The sequence below is a fragment of the Babylonia areolata genome, chromosome 21 (assembly GCF_041734735.1).
Source record: "Babylonia areolata isolate BAREFJ2019XMU chromosome 21, ASM4173473v1, whole genome shotgun sequence".
Lineage (NCBI taxonomy): Eukaryota > Metazoa > Mollusca > Gastropoda > Neogastropoda > Buccinidae > Babylonia > Babylonia areolata.
In genome coordinates this window covers 10,426,613-10,441,275 of record NC_134896.1, presented here as the reverse complement: position 1 = coordinate 10,441,275, position 14,663 = coordinate 10,426,613, and the positions used below count along the sequence as shown (strand labels likewise).

The window sequence follows — 14,663 nt, the reverse complement described above, 5'->3', positions numbered from 1 at the left end:
GGAGGGTGGGTGTGGGGGGTGGTGTCTTTTTTCTCCAATTTTCCTCGTTCCGCCGGTGGAATGGGTTCCTGTCTTTTGGGTGGGGAAGGTTGAACGTTGTGGAAGGAGAGGATTGGGCCCCGCCTTCCTGTATCGAGCCCCAGTCACCCTGGATCACTGTCCCAATGGCCATAAAGACTATGGGACCTTTGATTGCTTCCCCCACTTTCGCAACCCCACCACACGTGCACACACTCAGACAGAGCCATGCATACGCATACACACACGCGCGCGCGCACAAACACACATACTGATGATTGCGTTAAAAAAAAAGAAAAAAAAAATTTAAAAAACAACAACAAAAACACCGACAGTTTGTTAGTGGATGTGGGTTAAATCCACATATTTCGGGCGGAAAAACAACAATAAAAACCTGCGAGATTTCAGTGGACTCCATCCTTGTGAACAGCACAACTCTTTCTGATTCATAAGAAGATCTGGATCTCCCTCTCCATCTTCTTCTTCTCTCCTCCTCCTCCTTCACCAGATTCCTCCAGGTCTGTTGGTAGTGGGCGAGAGCAGCCAGGTCTGTTTTCGCCCTATTCAATGTGCAGTTCCAACCTGACTTATGGTTTGTCGCACTACGCGCGCGCGCGCACACACACACACACACACACGCATGCACGCAAACACACACACACACACACAAGTACGCACAAAATCTGACAGAAAATGGTGTGGGGAAAATGAGTAAGTGATCAGCATGATCTGTAGACAAATGAGGACCTAATACCGTGTGCACATACACACTCACTCACTCACGCACGCACACACACACACACACACACACACACACACACACACACACACACACGTACATGCTCACAAACACATACCATTTAAAAAAATTCACACACACACACACACACACACACACACACAAGAACAACAACACACACACACACACAAAGAACAACAACAACACACACAGACACACACACACACACACAAAGAACAACAACAACAACATTGCGCGTACAGACAGAAAAGCGAAGGAGAAAAAGAGAAAGTGATCACCATTATCTACACACGAATGAACACCCAATACCGCTAAATTTTGGATTGCAAAGCATAAAGACTCCTTCTCCAGGAGGAAGGTGTCAAAACCGGCTTCTCGTGATTCATTATTCATGCACAAACGCGGATATATCGCTGCTTCCATTGTCAGTCTCCTTATCTTAAAAACAAAAAGCGCCTTTCCACAAAGCGCATTCTTCCCAAGCCTGTGATGTTATCTTTCAACAGCGTAGCCATCTTTACTTTTTTTTTTTAGAGAACCCTCAACAGCTGTCTGTCTCTCTCAGATGTTTCCTTCCATCCACCTTCTGTTTCTCTGTCTCTCTCGCTATGTCTCTGTCCTCTACCCCCCCCCCTACCCCCCCCAAACTATGTAATGTTCTTTTTCAGAAACAATTCAGGAACACACGGAAGTTATGATCATGTTGTAAGAGCTTTGTGTTTGTCAGAAAGGTATCCGCCGTCCTTTACTTCGGCGGTACAGATTCTTGAAATTCTGTACTTATAACCACCCCCTCCTCTGTCTCTCCTTCTGTCCCTGTCTCTGTGTCTCTGTCCGTGTTTCTGTCTCTGTCTCTTTCTAAGGCATGATTTTAATTTCAAGTTGATTTTCTTACATTTTCTCCTTTGCTCCTCCTCCTCCTCTCCCTTTTCTTCCTCCTCCTCCTTCATTCTTTTTTGTTTATCCCTCTTATTTTTGTATTTGTGTCTGCCTGTTTCCGTGTGTGTGTGCGCGTGCGTGCGTGTGCGTGCGTGTGCACACGCATGTGCATGTATGTGATATATAATTTTTCAAACATTAAAATGAAACTTGACAGTTCCGTGAACCCCGTTCCTGGATATCAGATGGCAAAACACCACATGCACCGAAAACCAGGTTGAAATAAAAACAGGTCCAATTTCCCATTTGCGAACAAAAACTTTTTTTTTTTTTTTTTTAAATTCGCCAGTCTATACTTGTCTTCCCCAACCTGTTGTTGACGCCAGAAGATAAGGAAGTTTCAGATGTTTATGTTGTGCGTGGGTTTTCTTGTTGTTTGCCTCTGACACTGAACCACCAAGTGAAGGGGACTTAGAGTGTGTGTGTGTGTGTGTGTGTGTGTGTGTGTGTGTGTGCATGCACGCGCACAGTGTGTGCGCGCGCGCGCATTAGCACGCTTTTTTTTGGTGTGTGCGTACGTGTGGGTACGAGCGAGGCTTATTTTCATCCTTGTTTTCATTTTAATCATATGCCTTCCGTGTATCTTTCCCTTCGCTGTGTTTTGGTACATTAGTCTAATTTCTTTTCTATGTTAGCGTTTTACACAAACCTGGGATCGGCTCTCCAGGACTGATCAAGTGTATGCAAAGGTCAAATAAGGGAACTTTTTTTTCTTTTAGCAGATGTGGTTTAATTTTTCCATCCGACACCTTGAAACTGTAGCTATGTCTATGTGTTTCTTTCCTTCTGTCTCTGCTCCCGCATCGCCCCCCTCTTTCTGTATATATACGGACGTGTGTGTACGTGCGCGCGCGTGTGTACAAATATGTCCGAGACTTCAGTTCCAAATGAGGGAGGTGTTCGTAGACGGAAATGAGCGCATAAGATTTGTCTCTTTGTACCTATATCTCTCGCATTGTCTATCTCTCTCTCTCTTCACTTCTGTTTCTCTACCCCTCTGTGTCTAGCTTTGCCCATGTCTCTCTCTGGTTTGTGGGATAAGGCGGTGTTTAGGTACTTTTGTTAGGGCTGGGATGGCGTTTGTATTTAGTTTGGAAGGTTTCCGTCCTGAGCCCACTCATCTCTTGTTTACAGCTGCATTTACGCTCATTTGGTGTGCTTGTGCGAGTGTGTAAATAGATGCTTGGAGCTGTCTCCGCTGTACTAGCGTTCCATCTGTGGTGTAGTTGTAGAGAGCTGAAAGCGTTCTGGGACAAATTGAGCTGTGTCTAGGGTCTATTACCCGGAATATATCTTGGGTACGTAACACACCCACTCTCCACAGAACGTTGTATGAGCAAGCTGGGGTGATCATCGAGTGTGAAGATAGACCCATCCCGACACATGCACCCAACACGACGTAACGTGGACTTTGCGATCTTTCTTGATCGGTTTGTCACACACACACTGCCTCTGAAACGCGTTTCTTTGTGATGAGTTTGAATGCTGTGTGTGTGTGTGTGTGCACGTGTATGTGTGCGCGCGTTTTGAGTTTGTTCTGAGTGTTGGTGCAGTGTTGTGTAGTATGTGCCCGTGTTCGTTCCGAGGTTTAACTTGTTCATGTTGCTGTAATTCAACTGGACGAAGTGAGGCAGGGATGATAGCGATAACGAAAAGTAAAAAATTGTACTCTGCAAGATGCTGTAAAGTCTTAGATCCCGGTTTTTGTTTTTAGTTGTTGCTCATAGTTTGCATTATGTAGGTTCTGTATCAGAATGTCCGTTTTCTGTGCGTGCATGCGCGCGCATGAGATCCTTTACTATCATAATGAACTTTTTTTTCAATGACATTTGTAGACAGCACAGCTTAACACCTTTACAAGCATACACTGGTTTTCGAGTCCACGTCCGTCAGTTCACATGCACATACGATACGCACTATATCATCCATTTCCCTCAAGAGCGCAATTTCAATGGTTCTTGGACTTGTTTTGTGTTTTAAGGGGGGACACGGCAGTACAAAAGAGACAAAAATGATTTTTCATTTGGGTTTTTGATGGATTTTGATTCTTTAACATCTCTATCATATGCATAAGTTTTTCCACTGTAAAGATGTCTTTAAGAATGAAAAAATTGCCAATAAAGATTGCTGAAAATCACGTTTATTATTTTTTGTTCAATTTCGACGCAAATCGTCAGGTTTCTGGCCTTAACATACCTTGGACTTGCTCAATGATGAGTATACCTACAACCATGACTGTTATGACATGTTATTGAAGTTTTGTCACGAGTCTGAAAATTCTCTGGGTTTTAATTCATAGCAGTTCCAATCTTTTTACCCATTGTAAATTTTGAGGATTTAGCAATACCCAAAATTTCAAAAATTCATAAAAAGTACAATTGAAGAATCAACGCAATCTCACGTGAAAATGAAGATATTGTGGATCAAGTCCACATAACAAAAAGTGTCTGCATGCACCACATGGACCACAAACCCGATTTCTTTGATACATTGGCGGCCATTTTGATTTGCTTCCATAACGGGTATTCACAGAAATCCAATACTGTTTGTGATCCACAAGTGGTGATACACCTAGTAGACAAAGATAGTCGGAGAAAGTCATTTGAGTTAGTGTCTGGCCTTGAGGCAGTGAAGCTGGAGACAGGACCATGAGGGGCGAGGGAGAAGCAGGAGGAAGGTTAACATTTTAAGACCAGACAGCGAGGGAGAGAGAAATCAGATCCGGAGAAAGACCGTCACGGACACACAAAGAACCATTTTCGCTCAAAGCAACCGATTTCATTTTATTCTTCCTCCTTGCCTTTTTCAATCCATGTCCAGATTCAAGCATTCATCGTCTTTGTAGATCCATCACCTGCCAGTACTCTTATATCGTCCATTCCTGTCCAACGTTTTGAAGAACTTCCCGAAAACCCATGCCTCGGTCAGCAAGGGAAATATCCCCTATGTGGGACCCAGCAAATCTTTCCTTCACTGCGTTCTTGCAAAGCTTGATTTTGATTTGGACAAAGATTGAAGAGCTTGCATATGCCACTTGTATACAGGTCTTGTGCACTGCGTTGCAGACCTGATGGACACAGAACGTGAATGAATAAGTAAATGGATGAATGAATGGTGAGAAAAGACAGGACGTACAGAACCAACTCAAAGATTTCATAATTTTCATTTTCACAATATAAAATGGGACAATGTCGAATTCAAATAAAGCATGAAGGAATAGAAAGTAATGATACTGGTTCTTAGTCTCAAGCCAGCATTTCAAAAAAATATATTGCGAATTGAATTTCCATATACTCTGCATTGCTGAACACTGAGTACATCAATGCCAAAAATGGATGTATATTTTTGTCTACTAAAACAGGAAAAGGTTACTATACCCCCTATCACATGGGCTGATAAGATAATGGCCGTCTAATGGCCGTCTAGTAGAGTTATGTTACTCTATCACCCACCCAGACCATACTGGTCATCACTTATAACTTCATTTTTTTAAAACCAAATCATCCCTGTACATTGTGCATATATGTATGTGCGTGTGCATGTGTGCATACAGTCTTCCACTCTTAATCTGTACAAAATACATGGCATCTTTATTCGAATGAAACTTCATGTCTTCATCCGTTTTCTTTCAACAAATGTATTATCGTAATTACATTCGCTGAATTAGACCACGAAGAAGACAACCAAAAGCGGTGTTAAGAAATGGGGCCAATTTCATTTTTAAAACTAAAATGCAATCATCCGCTTTGTTTCATTACTGATAGGGATATTTTACATTTGTATAGAATAGCACTAATGCACCAGGTCATTCAACACATGACGTGTTAGGAAACCCCGTAGGGATGCCTGAAAATGTAACATTTCACGCTAATAGAAACTAGAATGCGTTTGGCTTTGTGCTCACAATTACAATGGTCACACCCAGCTGGTGGGTTAAGAGATTCATCCACAAACGACACTAAAAAGTGCAAGCACAAGTGCACATGTTTTGATAATAGACATGTCCACTGAAACACCAGTGTAGACAATTAAGACGTGTTGGAACAGCATGCAGAGAGAGAGAGAGAGAGAGAGAGAGAGCGAGAGAGCACAACATGCACACAGACGGAGAAAAATTGAGGGGAAGCGTCCTTACTCAGTACGGCCAGTCTTCTCTACACAGACCCCTCGGATGTCCAGTGGGTGTCTGAATGACCCAACCTTTAGCTTCCGTCGTCAGAAATTGTATTCTTTGTCAAGATTCACCTCTTCAGTATAAGAGCTTTCCGCTTGCAATATTTTGATGGTAATTGGGGTGAAACACTTAACGTCGTCTCTTTCGCCGTTCGTATGGAGAGAGTTAAACTTGTGAATGAAGAGTATCAACTTCCATAAATATCCAAACATAACCACAGCCATTTGTGCGGAGGTTATGTCAGTAACAGTTTTGTACATTTCTATCATGTCAAAGCATTCTGACTTTTCTGGAATACGTTGACAACGGCTGCTTGTGAAGCCATAACTAAAATCGAGTACATTTCGCAGGGGAATTTCTAAACAGTGGACATCTTCCAAGTTTGCCGTTTGCCATATCAGTGAGTGAAACTAGCACAACCTATGAAATGCATCACACTGTTCACAATATTAATACTTAACTTTACGGCGCGATTGCCAGTGTAAATTTTCAAAGTGCCCAACATTATCCTGTCAAAGTAAAATTAACTATCGACAAACATGCGTTCATGCATACAAATCAATTCCTGCATACAAAATACAGCAGCACATTTCCAAACTTAGCAACCAACATCGTCAGATGCTGGAATAAATGAAAAAAACATTTGTGAGAAAACGCGCTCGCATACATGCTTGCCAGAACACTCCACACACTTGTACACTAGGATTGAAAATATACAGTTAGTGCACAAGGGTGTGTGTGCACGCACACACCACACACACCATGAGTGCTAGAAGGTGGAGAAGTTGAGGATAGGGACGGTAACACACAAAAGATACAGATCACACACACACGTTAACCATCTTATAAAAACGTGGTATCACATCTAAGACGAAACCACGTGCTAAAACACCAAAAAAAACAAAAACTGCATTATAACAGCTTACATAAACACTAACACTGGCTTGCTGACAGACTTTGGTTTATTCGTTGTGCAAAGAAAAATGTTTACGGAAATAGTTTTCAGGTCTAAGGTATGGAGATCAGGGTGTTTCTGGGAGAATTCCAAAAGTTGGGAAGTTAGCTCTTTAAGACCTATTTCCTGTGCATTTCAGATCAATGCTTTGGAACTTAAGTTTCAAAACTCGATCTTAATGTTCTGCAATGTTCTTGAGTTTACCGTACAGGAGATAAGGAAAGACTCAAAATATACTCCAGTGTCTGACAGACAGGACTATAGGAAGCCAGTGAATCGATTTAGAAGATAGAAGAGGCAGTATGTGCAGCTTTTTGAGCGAGAATAAGTCGCGCACCATTGTTCTAGTCTGCAAAGTTGAATTTCAGATGAGTGATACAATGAAAATCTAGTCAGTTATTTAAAGATTGAGAAGGTATTTTGCTACTATCTGAAATGTGAGGCAGTGCCAAAGTGGTTATTTCATTAAACTTCGGTGTCTTTACAATGGACTACGGATTAAATATTGCCCTAAGATATGAGAAGCATATTTTGGGAGTGTGATTTGATGAAATCCTACGAAAGTGTCACTACAGTGAACGTTTTAATTTTTACACTCGTTGAATTAACGATTAACGGTTTCTTTTATGAAGTCCATTAAATTTTAAAAACTGTACTTAAAATATTTCAAATATCTTTGGATTACACCCTCCTATTGGGTTTCCCCCAGCTCACCATTCTCGTCTTCCCTCCTACCTTTCAAATGGTAACATTCAAATGTGAAAATTGCTACTTTACAAAATGTCTACAGTCACCAGTAGTTGTGACGGGACATTAAAATTCCACTCAGTTTCCCGGAGCTAAGAGTTTGGTTTTGTCTTCATTGAGCTTTGCTTATTAATTTTCTGTCCACATTTCAACCACACAGTATTCAGACTATTGACTTGAAATCACGTTGTGGAGCGGCATTTTGTAATTCAGTGCCAATCTATGGTAGTTAAATGTTTTGAAGATGTAAGGCTTGGTGTAGAAAGTGAAGATAGGGCCTGGTACTGATCCCTAATTATAGATGGAATGATAGAATGAAAGCTGATTTGAAAGCTGTGACGAAAAGCATTTTAACTCTCCATACGAACGGCGAAAGATACGTCAACAGCGTTTCACCCCAATTACCATCATCAAAATATTGCAAGCGGAAGGCTCTTATACTGAAGAGGTGAATGTTGACAAAGAATACAATTCTGACGACGGAAGCTAAAGGTTGGGTCATTCAGACACCCACTGGACATCCGAGGGGTCTGTGTAGAGGAGAAGAGAGGACTGGTCGTACTGAGTTAAAGCAGTAGATCAAATACCAAGAGGTAGATACAACTGACCAAATTTCTCATTTACAATCTAAGCACTAACACCACGACAGGCTTAGCAATGCAACTGCAGACACGTCTTTGCTTAGAGATGTCTCACATCGAGTCCAGTTACCAGTTGAGTTGGCAGAGGGAAAGATACACAAACGGAAGATAAAAACTTAACGGAGATAATGACAGGTAAGACCCTGAGAGAAAAAGTGGCAAACTGGAACAGGTAGACATGGGGCGAAAATAAATCACGGATTTTTAATTCATTCCCCATGGAAGTTAAGGGCACTAAATTTTTCAAATATGCGGAGTTAAAACCATTGCCTTTATGAAACATTGCGTTTTTTGCATTGAGATTTCATGACAAAAATCCCTGTATGTTCTGAGTAAGTCACGTCGCATGTAATTACAGCCTTTTCTCCGCTAACACTGAGTAGGTAGCATGTACAAATTCAAACGCAAAACCTTTCAGAGTTTTATGAGCGTTCAGGATTTAGTGGACTAGATTTTTCGTTTGGGCCTATCATCCTCTCCATGGACAGACCAGAGCCGACTCACCTGTGTGACGTGTTCCTGACGAGGTGGCCCCACCTTCCCCAGCCATCAGTCCCACCAGCAGCACCACCAGCAGCACGTGCATTGTTCCTCAGGTCTCACTTCTCAGCTGACAGATCCTTGGGAAAAGGCCGTGGAGCAGATCTGTGTCACAGTGCCACACTTCAATGTAATAACGGCATCAGGAAAACAGTGGGGAAATCGGGAGAGGTTAAAATTCAACAAGTGCACATCAAAGGACGTGGGTGGATACATTCGTGATAAGGGCCTGCATCTGCTGACAAACATTACCAAATTCTATGAGTATCATAAAGAGGAAAGCAACACGTTTCTGGTTTTTATATAAATTGAAGCAAATGAGTGCGACAACTTGTTAGGCCCTGCTGAGCATTCTCCAACCCTACATTTGAAATTACGCCATTACAAAACTTGAAATTACGCCATTACAAAACTTGAAATTACGCCATTACAAAATGGCTCCATTCACATTTCTTCCTTCACTGTGTGACTGGCTGAGTGAACATCCACACCTTGTGAACAGTCACGTAAGAATGAAAAACCTGTAAGCACTATACAAGTGTTCACTGAGTTAAAACTTGTGTTCGTCTTTTAAAGTTATAGTGCTTTGTGAAAATACCTACATCAGTTTAAATACGTTGTGCTGTAACATACATTTACCTTTTGAAAAAAGAAAAATTGCAAAGGCAAATAAAAAGTCAAACCCAAAAGCTGAAAAGGGAAAAGGAACGACCAAACCCTACTTCAGCACATCAAATCAGAAATAGGAATTAATGGGGAAAATGAAATAAAGTTTGAAAACTTTTTGGCAGTAAACAGCCTTCAGGTCGATTTTCCATACAGAATCTCTGCAGTTTTTTTTTAGTTTTTTTTTTAGGTGCATACAAGGACTTGCCATTGTAGACAAATTTATGAACCGAGCAACATGGCTGCACCTGAATGTGGCAAATTAATCTTTTTGAAAAGTCAACCTAATGTATAGCTGAAAACCACAGAAAATCAATGGTAGTGTCACTTAACTTCCCAAGATAATTGTTTTAAGCCCTAGAATTTAGCTTACTGAAGTCAAAGTATATATTATTTTTAGAACCCCCCCAAAAAAAAAACTCCCCCCCAAAAAAAACAAAAAAAACCCACACACACAAAAAAAAAAATCAGTGAACAGCTTGCCACAATAACTTACACAAGACAAAAAGCGTAAAAGGAAAATTTAGACAACTTGAATTGGAAGACTCAAATACAGTGAAGAGAGAAAAAAAAAACCCACAAGAGTGCATGAAGTAACAGAGTCCGAGATACAGTGAAGAGAGAGAAGAAAAGAGACAGAAGGAAAGAAGGAAAGAAGAAGAGAGAACTTACTGCAGTGTCCCGTTCCTTCCAAAGCTCTGTCCACACTGCTGGTGACTGTCAACATGTGCACGTTGTCACCTCCCTAAAACTCACCAGGCTCCTCGCTGTTTGCACGTGCATTCCCAATTCCACTCGTAACAGGAATATCACATGCAGTGACAAAAGTACTCACTTTGGGGATGGGAGGAAGGGTGGGAGTTGTGTCGGGGGGTGTGGGGGGCGGGGGGGGGGGGGGCAAAGGTAGTGGCTGGGAGAAGGGAGGATGGAAGAGAGAAAGAGAGGGAGGGAGAGAGAGAGCAACATGCACACAGATTGGGAAATGTGGGGGAAAGTTCTTTAAATTTGTGGAGACAGGAGAGAGACGGACACTCGCACATGCACGCACACATGCACTCTCTCTCTCGCTCTCTCTCTCCCCCTCTCTCTCTTTTCATCTATGTCTTTATCTTTGTCTGTCTGTGTCTCAGTCTATCTTTGCATGCCTCGATGCGCGGTATGTGTGTGTGTGTGTATGTATGTGTGTGTGTGTGTGTGTGTGTGTGTGTGTCCTTTAGCATATATACATAGAGACAGACAGACAGACAAACAAAGACAGGACTAAGCAAAAACAAAGAGCATTACATAGCACATAAGATCCGCTGAAAACAAGAACAAACAGCAACAACAAACATTACTGAATCTTTTGAAAGTTTTCTCTTGTTGCCCATTGTAACGGAATTTTTTTTACGTAATTACGTAGGCCTATGCTGTTTTCACCTGGCACTCCATTCGAACCATACTTACTTACTTACTTGACTTAACCCTCTTCGTTCCGGTCAGAACACAGGGCCCGCACTGCAGATTTCCATCTCGCTCTGTCTTGGGCTGTTCTCTTGGCTTCACCCCAGGTCATGTTGGTGGACTGAGTTCTGCCTGTAGAGTTCTTCTCCAGGTGGTGACTGGTCGTCCCCTCTTCCGCTTCCCCTGTGGGTTCCAGTCCAAGGCGTGGCATGGAATGTGGGCCTGTCCCCTACACAGGGTGTGTCCAACCCAACCCCACTTCCTCATCTGGATATTCTTGCAACACAAATGCGAATCTAGATTTGTGTGTGTGTGTGTGTGTGTGTGTGTGTGTGTGTGTGTGTGTGTGTGTGTTCTCTTCCCCCACCTCCGTCCCTCGCTCTCTCTCTTTCTCTGTTCCCGTTCTCTCTATGCTCATTGTGCACTGTGTGTGTGTGTGTGTGTGTGTGTGTGTGTGTGTGTGTGTGTGTGCTCCAGCACACACAAGCAAAAACAAAACAAAATTTTTTTTAATCATTTTCGTTCACAGTCAATCTGGAAATCCTCAGTTCTCACAAAGTGTCTGCTTCCTTCCAAAGCCAGCCACTGTGCCCAGACCTGAAGACAGCACGTGCAGCATTATTCAGACAGCTCTCTCTCTCTCTCATACACACAGTCACGTCTGTATTCAATTATTTGGCGTGGCTCCTGAGCGTGAAGAAGAATCCGAAGTCACACGCAATAATGACATTTTCCTTCCTCAATATATACCGCACTGTCTGGGTTGTTTTTTTTCCTGTTCAGATGTATGTCTGTGTTTGTCCGTCTCTGTATCTCTGTGTGTCTCTGTCTCTGTCTCCCTCTCTCTCTGTGCCAATGTCTCCCCACTGTATCTCTGTGTGTCTCTGTCTCTCTCTCTCTCTGTGCCAATGTCTCCCCACTGTATCTCTGTGTGTCTCTGTCTCTCTCTCTCTCTCTGTGCCAATGTCTCCCCACTGTATCTCTGTGTGTCTCTGTCTCTCTCTCTCTCTCTCTCTCTGTGCCAATGTCTCCCCACTGTATCTCTGTGTGTCTCTGTCTCTCTCTCTCTCTGTGCCAATGTCTCCCCACTGTATCTCTGTGTGTCTCTGTCTCTCTCTCTCTCTGTGCCAATGTCTCCCCACTGTATCTCTGTGTGTCTCTGTCTCTCTCTCTCTCTGTGCCAATGTCTCCCCACTGTATCTCTGTGTGTCTCTGTCTCTCTCTCTCTCTCTCTGTGCCAATGTCTCCCCACTGTATCTCTGTGTGTCTCTGTCTCTCTCTCTCTCTGTGCCAATGTCTCCCCACTGTATCTCTGTGTGTCTCTGTCTCTCTCTCTCTGTGCCAATGTCTTCCCACTGTATCTCTGTGTGTCTCTGTCTCTCTCTCTGTGTGCCAATGTCTCCCCACTGTATCTCTGTGTGTCTCTGTCTCTGTCTCTCTCTCTCTGTGCCAATGTCTCCCCACTGTATCTCTGTGTGTCTCTGTCTCTCTCTCTCTCTCTGTGCCAATGTCTCCCCACTGTATCTCTGTGTGTCTCTGTCTGTCTCTGTGCCAATGTCTCCCCACTGTATCTCTGTGTGTCTCTGTCTCTCTCTCTCTCTCTCTCTCTCTGTGCCAATGTCTCCCCACTGTATCTCTGTGTGTCTCTGTCTCTCTCTCTCTCTCTCTCTCTCTCTGTGCCAATGTCTCCCCACTGTATCTCTGTGTGTCTCTGTCTCTCTCTCTCTGTGCCAATGTCTCCCCACTGTATCTCTGTGTGTCTCTGTCTCTCTCTCTGTGCCAATGTCTCCCCACTGTATCTCTGTGTGTCTCTGTCTCTCTCTCTGTGCCAATGTCTCCCCACTGTATCTCTGTGTGTCTCTGTCTCTCTCTCTCTCTGTGTGCCAATGTCTCCCCACTGTATCTCTGTGTGTCTCTGTCTCTTTCTCTCTCTGTGTGCCAATGTCTCCCCACTGTATCTCTGTGTGTCTCTGTCTCTCTCTCTCTGTGTGTGCCAATGTCTCCCCACTGTATCTCTGTGTGTCTCTGTCTCTCTCTCTCTCTGTGCCAATGTCTCCCCACTGTATCTCTGTGTGTCTCTGTCTCTCTCTCTCTCTGTGTGCCAATGTCTCCCCACTGTATCTCTGTGTGTCTCTGTCTCTCTCTCTCTGTGTGTGCCAATGTCTCCCCACTGTATCTCTGTGTGTCTCTGTCTCTCTCTCTCTCTGTGTGCCAATGTCTCCCCACTGTATCTCTGTGTGTCTCTGTCTCTCTCTCTCTGTGTGTGCCAATATCTACCCACTGTATCTCTGTGTGTCTCTGTCTCTCTCTCTCTGTGTGTGCCAATGTCTCCCCACTGTATCTCTGTGTGTCTCTGTCTCTCTCTCTCTCTGTGTGCCAATATCTACCCACTGTATCTCTGTGTGTCTCTGTCTCTCTCTCCCTCTCTCTCTGTGCCAATGTCTCCCCACTGTATCTCTGTGTGTCTCTGTCTCTCTCTCTCTCTGTGCCAATGTCTCCCCACTGTATCTCTGTGTGTCTCTGTCTCTCTCTCTCTGTGCCAATGTCTCCCCACTGTATCTCTGTGTGTCTCTGTCTCTCTCTCTCTCTCTCTGTGCCAATGTCTCCCCACTGTATCTCTGTGTGTCTCTGTCTCTCTCTCTCTCTCTGTGCCAATGTCTCCCCACTGTATCTCTGTGTGTCTCTGTCTCTCTCTCTCTGTGTGCCAATGTCTCCCCACTGTATCTCTGTGTGTCTCTGTCTCTCTCTCTGTGCCAATGTCTCCCCACTGTATCTCTGTGTGTCTCTGTCTCTCTCTCTCTCTGTGCCAATGTCTCCCCACTGTATCTCTGTGTCTCTCTCTCTCTCTCTGTGCCAATGTCTCCCCACTGTATCTCTGTGTGTCTCTGTCTCTCTCTCTCTCTGTGCCAATGTCTCCCCACTGTATCTCTGTGTGTCTCTGTCTCTCTCTCTCTCTGTGCCAATGTCTCCCCACTGTATCTCTGTGTGTCTCTGTCTCTCTCTCTCTCTGTGCCAATGTCTCCCCACTGTATCTCTGTGTGTCTCTGTCTCTCTCTCTCTGTGCCAATGTCTCCCCACTGTATCTCTGTGTGTCTCTGTCTCTCTCTCTGTGTGTGCCAATGTCTCCCCACTGTATCTCTGTGTGTCTGTGTGTCTCTCTCTCTCTCTGTGCCAATGTCTCCCCACTGTATCTCTTTCTGTCTCTTCCTGAAGCTCTTTCTCTGCATTCCTCTGTCTGTCTGTCTGTGTGTATGTCTGTCATTCTCTCTCTCTCTCTCTCTCTCTCTCTCTCTCTCTGCCTGTCTGTCTGTGTGTATGTCTGTCATTCTCTCTCTCTCTCTCTCTCTCTCTCTCTCTCTCTCTCTCTCTCTGCCTGTCTGTCTGTGTGTATGTCTGTCATTCTCTCTCTCTCTCTCTCTCTCTCTCTCTCTCTGCCTGTCTGTGTGTATGTCTGTCATTCTCTCTCTCTCTCTCTCTCTCTCTCTCTCTCTCTCTGCCTGTCTGTGTGTATGTCTGTCATTCTCTCTCTCTCTCTCTCTCTCTCTCTCTCTCTCTCTCTCTCTCTGCCTGTCTGTGTGTATGTCTGTCATTCTCTCTCTCTCTCTCTCTCTGCCTGTCTGTCTGTGTGTATGTCTGTCATTCTCTCTCTCTCTCTCTCTCTCTCTCTCTCTCTCTCTCTCTCTCTGAATGTCTCTCTGTTGTCCACCTTCTGAGAGTGTCCATTTGTCTCTGTCTCTGTGTCCCTGTCGGGTTGTTTGCCTGTATATATGGGGGCACTGA

At 43.8% G+C, this 14,663-nt stretch overlaps 1 long non-coding RNA gene across 1 annotated transcript; it reads right to left on the bottom strand.

Moving 5' to 3' along the window:
• Positions 1-4,473: 4,473 nt before the first annotated feature.
• On the bottom strand, positions 4,474-10,207 carry LOC143296467 (uncharacterized). The gene is made up of 3 exons (XR_013057145.1): positions 10,113-10,207; positions 8,739-8,879; positions 4,474-4,784 (listed from the first exon to the last, which is right to left on the bottom strand). It is a non-coding gene; the product is annotated as an uncharacterized LOC143296467 (long non-coding RNA).
• Between the last annotated feature and the right edge of the window lie 4,456 nt (positions 10,208-14,663).